At 43.1% G+C, this 8,829-nt stretch overlaps 1 non-coding gene across 1 annotated transcript; it reads right to left on the bottom strand.

The window, feature by feature from the left end:
• Positions 1-7,743: 7,743 nt before the first annotated feature.
• LOC123324678 lies at positions 7,744-7,849 on the bottom strand. The gene has a single exon (XR_006539955.1). It is a non-coding gene; the product is annotated as a U6 spliceosomal RNA (small nuclear RNA).
• Positions 7,850-8,829: the final 980 nt, after the last annotated feature.

Genomic DNA, 8,829 nt, shown 5'->3' with positions numbered 1-8,829 from the left:
CACACCTCCCTAGGGACCAGTCTCACCACCCTCTGACCTGCTCTTCTTTCCCGACTTCTGTTTAACACCCAGCATTCATCAAATGCCACAGGAGAGGCTCTGAGTCAGGCCCCCGGGGGTACGCCCCATTCCTCCTTGGGGGCTTTTCCCTTTTCTCTGCCAGAGACTGAGGGGGAGGCCGGCGCCGATGTCCCGCGCACGCGTACGTCACGGCGAGGATGCGGGGTACTCGTGGCCGGGCAGGGCGTCGGTGCCCCCCGCCTGGTGGGGCCAGACAGGTGACCGCTCGCACTGGGGGGGAGGGGGCGGCGCCGGACGGGCCGGCTCCGCCCCCGCGCGCAAGCTCCGGCCGGGCAGCGTTTAAGGCAGCGGCGCCCACCCCGCACACACGGTGTGGAGCGTTCCCACGGCGTGGGAGCCGCGTGCGGCCGACGGGAGCCCCGCCCCGCGCAGCCGCGTCACGTACACGCTTGGCGGCGCGAGCCGCGCAAACGGTTAGTTGGGTAACGGCCGGCGGTGGCGCTGGGCGAGGAGTCTGCGGTGCCCCTGCCTCCCTGGTGGGTGGGAGGGAGCCTGGACGGGGGGGGGGGGGACGCAGACCTGGGTCTTGAGGGAGGGAGGCTGCCCGCTAGGGCCGCCCCAGAGCCGGGAGCGGGAGATCCGGACAGGTGTGCCGGCCACCGGCTGGGGAGACGAGGTAGTGGTGACCTGGGGGAAATCGCTTCATCTCTACTGGGGATGCTTTTGTTCTGGAAGAAAAATGACCTCGGCTGTAAAATCAAATAGGGATAACTAACCTCATACCTCAAGGCTCTCTTGGCCAGATTTTGGCTCTGCGGCAGGTGATTTGGGCGGGAGGTTTTTTTTTTTTTTTCTTTTTGGCGTTGTGGCATGCCACCTTTAACCTTCGAATTTTTTTTTCTTTTAAAGATTTTATTTATTTGACAGAGAGAGACACAGTGAGAGAGGGAACACAAGCAGGGGGAGTGGGAGGGAGAAGCAGGCTTCCCATGGAGCAGGGAGCCTGATGCGGGGCTCGATCCCAGGAGCCTGGGACCATGACCTGAGCCGAAGGCAGACGCTTAACGGCTGAGCCACCCAGGCGCCCCCCCCCTTTTTTTTTTTTTTAAGATTTTATTTATTAGAGAGAGCAAGCATGAGCGGGAAGAAAGGGCAGAGGGAGAGGGAGAAGCAGGCTCCCTGCTCAAGGGGGTGGGGTTTGAATTCCAGGACTCGGGATCATGACCTGAGCTGAAGGCAGACGCTTAACTGAGCCACCCAGATGCCCCTTTAACCTTATAATCTTTAAAGTCTTTATTTGGGCCTTTTTTTTTTCTTTTTAAAGTAATGTTCACCCCCAAAGTGGGGTTTGAACTTACCACCCTAAGAGTCACATGCTCCAGACTGAGCCAATCAGGCACCCCTGTTTGGTCCTCTTTTAATTTATCCTGACAAACTGAATTCTCCCCTGTTCTTGATTCTCTGTGACTTTACTCTGTCCATGGAAATTCCCTTTTCTTCTCAAATCCTACCCATCCTGTTCTCCATTGTAATTTCTGTATTATGTGAACCTTTACTCTAGTTGTATTTTTGCTTACTTTCTCCTTATCGTAAGTTTCGTTAAGGTAGTAACTATCTTAGTAGTTCCCATAGCACGTAGTTGAACGGAGTATGTCTTGAGCAACTTTTTGGGTAATTACTATGACCCAGGGAGTACTTTTTTCTTGTGGATCCAGTTACATTAGTTAAATTAGCCCGAAATATTGTCTGGAGTGAACCACTCTAAGATGCAGGCCTTTGTCATATCAATTGCAATAACCTGTTGGGAGTCCTTTGACCCTCCGGTTTGGGTTGCTTTACCTACAAATTAGAAATGCACATGTTTACCTCCCTCTGTTGTGATTGCAACATACTGGTGGTTGTAGTTTATGATGTAGAAAACAGAGAATATGGCAGGGGAGCAGATTAATAATTTACTGTTGGCTTTTTAGGAAAGTGAAATAGATTGTTGAAATTATTAAGTGTACTTTAAAGGAAGTGATTTTTATCTTAACGAGAGTATATTCTATGGCTTATATTGTCAGCATTTTAAAACTCTTACGTTTAACCTGTAATTGTATTTTGAGGTAACAAAATTTCCTTATTGACATTTTTTAAATTTATTCATTTGAGAGAGAGAGTGTGTGATCCAGAGCATGAGCAGGGGGGGAGGGTCAGAGGGTAGAGGGAGAAGCAGACTCCCCACTGACCATGGAACCCAACTCAGGGCTCGATCCCCAGGACTCCAGGATCATGACCTGAGCCAAAGGCAGAGGCTTAACCAACTCAGCCGCCCAGGCACACCGTCCTTTTCTTCTTTTAAAGATTGATTTAGAGAGAGCGCGCACATGGCGGGGGAGGGGGTTGGGGGGGAGGGGCAGGGGAGAGGGAGAGAAAATCTCAAACAGATTCCCCTCTGAGCATGGAGCCCACTGTGGGGCTTGATCTCACAACCCTGAGATCATGACCTGAGCTGAAATCGAGTCGGTCACTCAACCAACTGAGCCACCCAGGCACCACCAATAATCAGTTTATTAGTGTTTGGTGGATTATTAGTTCCTCTACAAAAACAAAATAACTTCATTCCTTCTTTGAAGCAGTGGGCTCAGATGTAGCAGTAATAACGATGTTCAGACTGATTCATGGACTATTAAGGATGTGTACAAAAAACTAGGAGACAAATTTAAGGGTCTTATTTTGGGATGAGAACCTTCAGAGTGATGAATAAAACTTTAAAATTTTAGTCTGTGGTCTTTAGTTACCAAAACCTATGATTCATTTTTTCATAGAACTATAAACTATAAAACTATTTCAAAAAACTATGAAGCTAATTATAGTGCTAAATCTGTGAGTACAATTTTTTTTTTTTCCCAGGAAAAGGAAAACAACTTTCTTTGCTGGCTTCCTCTTTGTGATGCATTTTCCCAACTTGGCCTCAAAAGAACTGTGTGAAATGGATGCTAGCAGTGGTATATTAGCATTTCTATTCAAAAGGAGTAATGTAGATGACCACAACCCTAACTACATATTTGTTATTTTTAAAAGAGCCAGCACAGGGGCGCCTGGGTGGCTCAGATGGTTAGGTGTCCAACTCTTGATTTCATCTTCGGTCATGATCTCAGGGTTGTGAGATCGAGCCCTCCATTGGGCTCTATGCTCAGCAAGGAGTTTGCTTGAGACTCTCTCTCTCCCTCTTCCCCTCCCCCAGCTTATGTGTACTCTCTTTCTCTAAAAAATAAATAAATAAATCTTAAAAAAAAAAAAAAGAGCCAGTACATTTCTGCTTCAAATGCTGGAATAAAATTAGTTTGCATTAATTAAAATAGTATATTTAGCTTTTGATTTGGAGAGTCTACTTTGGATTGCTGCAGAAAATAGTATTTATAAATTGTATTCTAGATTGTAATCTGGAATTCTAAGCAAAACTCTCCTGTATAGTGTAGAAGACTACTCAGAGCCTAATGTCCTTTTTAAAATGTGAAAAAAAAAAAGGGAGGGGGGAGTCTGTATTTAGAAATCGTGCCAAAATAAATTCAAATAACAACAAAAAAACCCCACAGGAATTTGTTAATTTGGCAGAACTGTGTTGAGCTCATGTCTGGGTTGTGATTTTTTTTTTTTAAGATTTTATTTATTTATTTGACAGAGAGACACAGCCAGAGAGGGAACACAGCATGGGGAGTGGGAGAGGGAGAAGCAGGCTTCCCGCGGAGCAGTGAGCCTGATGCAGGACTCGATCCCAGGACCCTGGGGTCATGACCTGAGCCAAAGGCAGATGCTTAACGACTGAGCCACCCAGGTTCCCCTGGGTTGTGAATTTTTTTTTTTTTTAAAGATTTATTTATTTATTTGAGAGAGAGAATGAGAGAGAGAGAGCATGAGAGGGGGAAGGGTCAGAGGGAGAAGCAGACTCCCCGCTGAGCAGGGAGCCCGATGCGGGACTCGATCCCGGGACTCCAGGATCATGACCTGAGCCGAAGGCAGTCACCTAACCGACTGAGCCACCCAGGCGCCCTGAATTTTTTTAATCCATAGTTTTGCTTTAGGGTCCTCAAATTTATTCACTTTTTCTCTCTGAATCTGTTTTAAGACACTTAAATATAATTATGACACTGGAGTAAAGTTTTTAGTGCAAGACAATGTTACTATTAAGACTGTGACGAATCAGTTCTTAGTGACCCAAAAACTATGACTTTTAAAAAACAAATGGTGAGACATCATAATTGGCAAGGAAGCTCAAAAGTTTAATCACATCCAGCATGTATTCTATTAGCTATCCCAAGTGAACCAAAATGTATCAAGCAGCTCTATAGTGATTGTGTATGTAAATTTAAGCATAAATATTCATGGAGCGACTGGCTGGCTCAGTCGGTAGAGCATGTGACTCTTGATCTCAGGGTTGTAAGTTTGTGCCCCATGTTGTACGTAGAGATTGCTTAAAAATAAAGTCTTTTTAAAAAAAATTTATAAGTATTCTGAAATTAATTAACCTTGTTTTTTTGACTTTTAATTCAGAGGAAAAACTTGTAAAATTCATGCCCTGGAGCATTGCTATTTAATGTAGTCTTAGAACCCAGATTGTTTCCTTTGAACTAAGAGATGTTACAATTTCTATAATTAAAACAGAAATTTTAGAAAACTTTGACTTGGAATTTTTTAAATTTATTATTTATTTATATATTTGACAGAGATAGAGATAGCAAGAACAGGAACACAAGCAGGGGGAGGGAGAGAGGGAGAAGCAGGCTTCCTGCTGAACAGGGAGCCTGATGTGGGGCTTGATCCCAGGACCCTAGGATCATGACCTGAGCCAAGGGCAAACATTTAATGACTGAGCCACCTAGGCACCCTGGAAATTTTTTTTAAAGATTATTTATTAGAGAAAGAGAGCAAGAGGAGGAGCAGAGGAAGGGAGAGGGAGAGAGGGACTCTCAAGTAGACTGCTACTAAGTGCAGAGCCTGATGCAGGACTTGATCTCACGACCCCTGACATCATAACCTGAGCTGAAACCAAGAGTCAGACGCTCAACTGGTGCCCCTGACTTGGGAATATTTTTGTAATCCTACCTCTGGCATAGGTAGGTGAAATGCTCTAGGACAGGTGATCTTTAGTTTCAAACGGTAGTGTAGTTTTATGGAATTATTTTGCAAATTTTGTTTCATCTGTACCCTGAATTTAGAATGATCTCCACCCAGATGAGAATGGATTCCTCAGGACTTCTTTACCAATTCATCTTACACAGATTCCGTCTCTTTTACAAAAGTAAAGCTACCTCACTCATCCCAGTTCTTACTCTGGTGCACTGCCCCAGGGTATAAAAATCTTTGGGGAGCAATCCAAACAAAGAGAAAACGCCAGGCTGCATAGCACCAGAGAGAGAAATAAGGAAGCAGGACCCTATTTCACCCAGACACAAACTTCTACCTTCTCTGTCTTCTATCAATCTTAGAACTTGAAAGAGAGTAGGTTGTAATAGGAATGTTTATAAATTAACTGTTTTGAATTCAAATGAGGTCAGATCTTTTCTGATGATAAGGACTGGCCAGTTGGTTATAGAGTGGCCATTTTCTTTCTTTCTTTTTTTAAGATTTTATTTATTTCACAGAGAGACACAGCAAGAGAGGGAGCACAGGGGGAGTGGGAGAGGGAGAAGCAGGCCTCCCGCCGAGCAGGGAGCCCAATGCGGGGCTTGATCCCAGGACTCTGGGACCATGACCTGAGCCGAAGGCAGACGCTTAACGACTGAGCCACCCAGGCGCCCCAGAGTGGCCATTTTCCATAAACGGAATGAATTAAGTGCCAAGGTTTTGACAATGATATATTTAAAGCATATATAACACAATGTACAATATGCCAGGAACTACAAACTTGCAACTATTAAACTTACACATTTTAGTAGTCAAGGTATAAAGGGTACATAGTTTCCAAAGTTCTCTTTGGGACAAAACAGTTGAAGACCGCAGGCTTGGGAGTCACTTGAACATACACTAGTTCCCTTCAAAGTAGATTTAGGATGTTAGGTTAAGAGACCACAGAATGGTGTAAATTAGGACTTTAGATCATTGAGTATTTTGCTTGATTTTTTTTTCGCCTCACATCAAATGTGAATCTTATAAAAGACTGTAGTTGTGAAAGAAAATTGATTTGGTAGCTGTCTAAAAAGACCCCCAGCAAAGGATATTATGGCATGCAATACCAAGCAAAAACTTAACTGAAATGATATCTGTGTTAACAAAATTATAGGCAGAGATAAGAATAAATCCAGAGGGCGCCTGGGTGGCTCAGTTGGTTAAGCGACTGCCTTTGGCTCAGGTCATGATCCTGGAGTCCCTGGATCGAGTCCCTCATCGGGCTCCCTGCTCGGCAGGAGTCTGCTTCTCCCTCTGACCCTCCCCCCTCTCATGTACTTGCTCTCTCTCATTCTCTCTCTCTCTCAAATAAATAAATAAAATCTTTAAAAAAAAAAAAAAAAAGAATAAATCCAGAAACCCTAAAGAGCAAGCAGGCTTGACATCCTTAAAGATAGTAAGAAAGCCAGTGTAGCTGGAGTGATATGAGCCACGGGGGACGAAAGTAGGAAATAAAGTAAGGAAAATGATATAGGGCCTTTGTAGCATTTAAAAACTGGCTTTCCATTCTTTCCATTCTGTGACTGGATCCCAGGCTTCAGAAGCAGGTGTGTGAATTAGATCCAGGCAGTCAAGGCTTCCACAGTGACTAGCCCTGATTGAAACAAGCTCTTACTAATTATGTTGCTAGAGTGAACATTCTGGGAATTCTGTTGCCTGGAAAGAAGCTAGGATTGTAAAAAAAAAAAAAAAAAAAAGCAGCAGCAGCTAGGATTGTTGTGGAGTGTGTAGGCTTGGAGTTACTGGCACTCATCTTGCTTCAGTGAGTTGCGGGCCTAAGAGTGGAAACAATGCAGAAGAAAGTAGAACTACAAAGAGGAAAATATTGCTATTGCTGACCACATCATTTGGTCCTTGGAGCAGGCTGTGCCAAAGTCTGAACCCCCACATTAGATTTCTTGGTTACATGAACCTTAAGCATTTTATTTTTGTTCAAGTCAGAGTGGATTATGTATTTGGTCACTTGCCAACCTAATTAATATAAAGTAAGCAGAAGAAATGGAGTCATTGAATCAAACTGAAAAGGAGTAAATGGCCTGTGAGAAAGGAAGAAAATCGAGAGAGAAGTCAAAAAGAGCATTTAAGACTGCATTTTCAACGATTTGAACAATGGATGATGAATTAATGTTAAAGCAAGGACACATGAAGTTTGTCAAACAAGGCTGGTGAAAGTATCCAGCACAATAATTATCTGTCATCTGCCATCAAATTACAAATTCCTTGGGAGCAGGAACCATATTTTAATTAAATTGCCTTTAGTAAATTAAATGGAGTCACTCAAATGTTTGAATTGCATTTACTCTATGCTGTGCCTTGGATATGTGGACTAGTAGTTGGGAGATAAGCCTGGGACCAGGAGCAAAGGAAAGATAACCATAGCCCCCACATTAAGCCAGGGATCCCAGCAGAGGCTAAAGTCATCCAGGTCCTTAATGTTCCCTAGCTTCTGGGAGATGCATATTTCTTTCTGGAAGAAAGTGCCCTCAATTTGGGCCCTCAGGTTTCTCAGAGATTAAGGTCTACCACCTAAGCTCATAAACATTACCAAAAGAACAACATGGGAAAAATAATTTTTAAATATGGGAATGCTTCATGAATTTGTGTGCTATCCTTGTGCAGGGACAATGCTAATCTTCTCTATATCTTCCAAATTTAGTATATGTGCTGCTGAAGCGAGCACCAGATGGAAAAATTGAGAAACACATCATCATTGGGAGATTTCAACATACTTCTCTTCACTTATTGATACATGAAGCAGGAAATAGAAAACTGGTAAAGATTTAGAAGACTTGAATAAAAAGTTTGATCCAACAAATAAGCAATTCAAACCCAACAGCTAAAAAATGTACATTCAAACATACATGGAATATTTTCAGATATTAATGTACCAGCCCATAAATGCCAGTCTCATAAAATACCAAAGAATCAAATTGCACCAACCAGGTCATCTTACCACAATGTTGTTAATCATAAGTCAATAAAACAAAACAAAATACTTCCTTTGAAGATTTAAAGAACTCTAAATAACTGGTCTGTGTCAAAGAAGAAATCACAATGGGAATTTTTAAAACAATAGTGGAAAAAACAATAGCGAAATGGAACAAACAATAGTGAAAATACTTAAAAATAGATACTTGGGGCACCTGGGTGGCATAGTTGGTTAAGTGTCCAACTCTTGGTTTTGGCTCATGATCTTAGGGTTGTGAGATCGAGCCCCACATTGGGCTCTCTGCCCCCCCAACCCCATGCTCTCTCTCTGTCTAAAATAAATAAATCCTTAAAAAATAGATAGTAGGGGTGCCTGGGTGGCTCAGTCAGTTAAGTGGCTGCCTTTGGCTGCCATGATCTCAGGGTCCTAGGATCGAACCCTGCATCAGGCTCCCTGCTCAGGGGGAGTCTGCTTCTCCCTCTCCCTCTGCCTCTCCCCCCAGCTTGTGCACTCTCTCTCTCTCAAATAAATAAAATCTTAAAAAAAATAGTATACAGTAAAGTGAAACACAGAGGGAAATATGTAGTCTTAAATGCTTATATGGGAAAGGAGGGCTAATTGGCCAACTATACACCTTATGTTTGAAATAGAACAGATTAAATTACAAAACTGTAAGCATAAGAATGATTATAAAAGTAGTAGCAGAAATCAATGAAAAAGGGGGTGGGAGA

The sequence above is a fragment of the Neomonachus schauinslandi genome, chromosome 4 (assembly GCF_002201575.2).
Source record: "Neomonachus schauinslandi chromosome 4, ASM220157v2, whole genome shotgun sequence".
NCBI lineage: Eukaryota > Metazoa > Chordata > Mammalia > Carnivora > Phocidae > Neomonachus > Neomonachus schauinslandi.
This window is presented reverse-complemented; position numbering and strand designations above follow the sequence as displayed.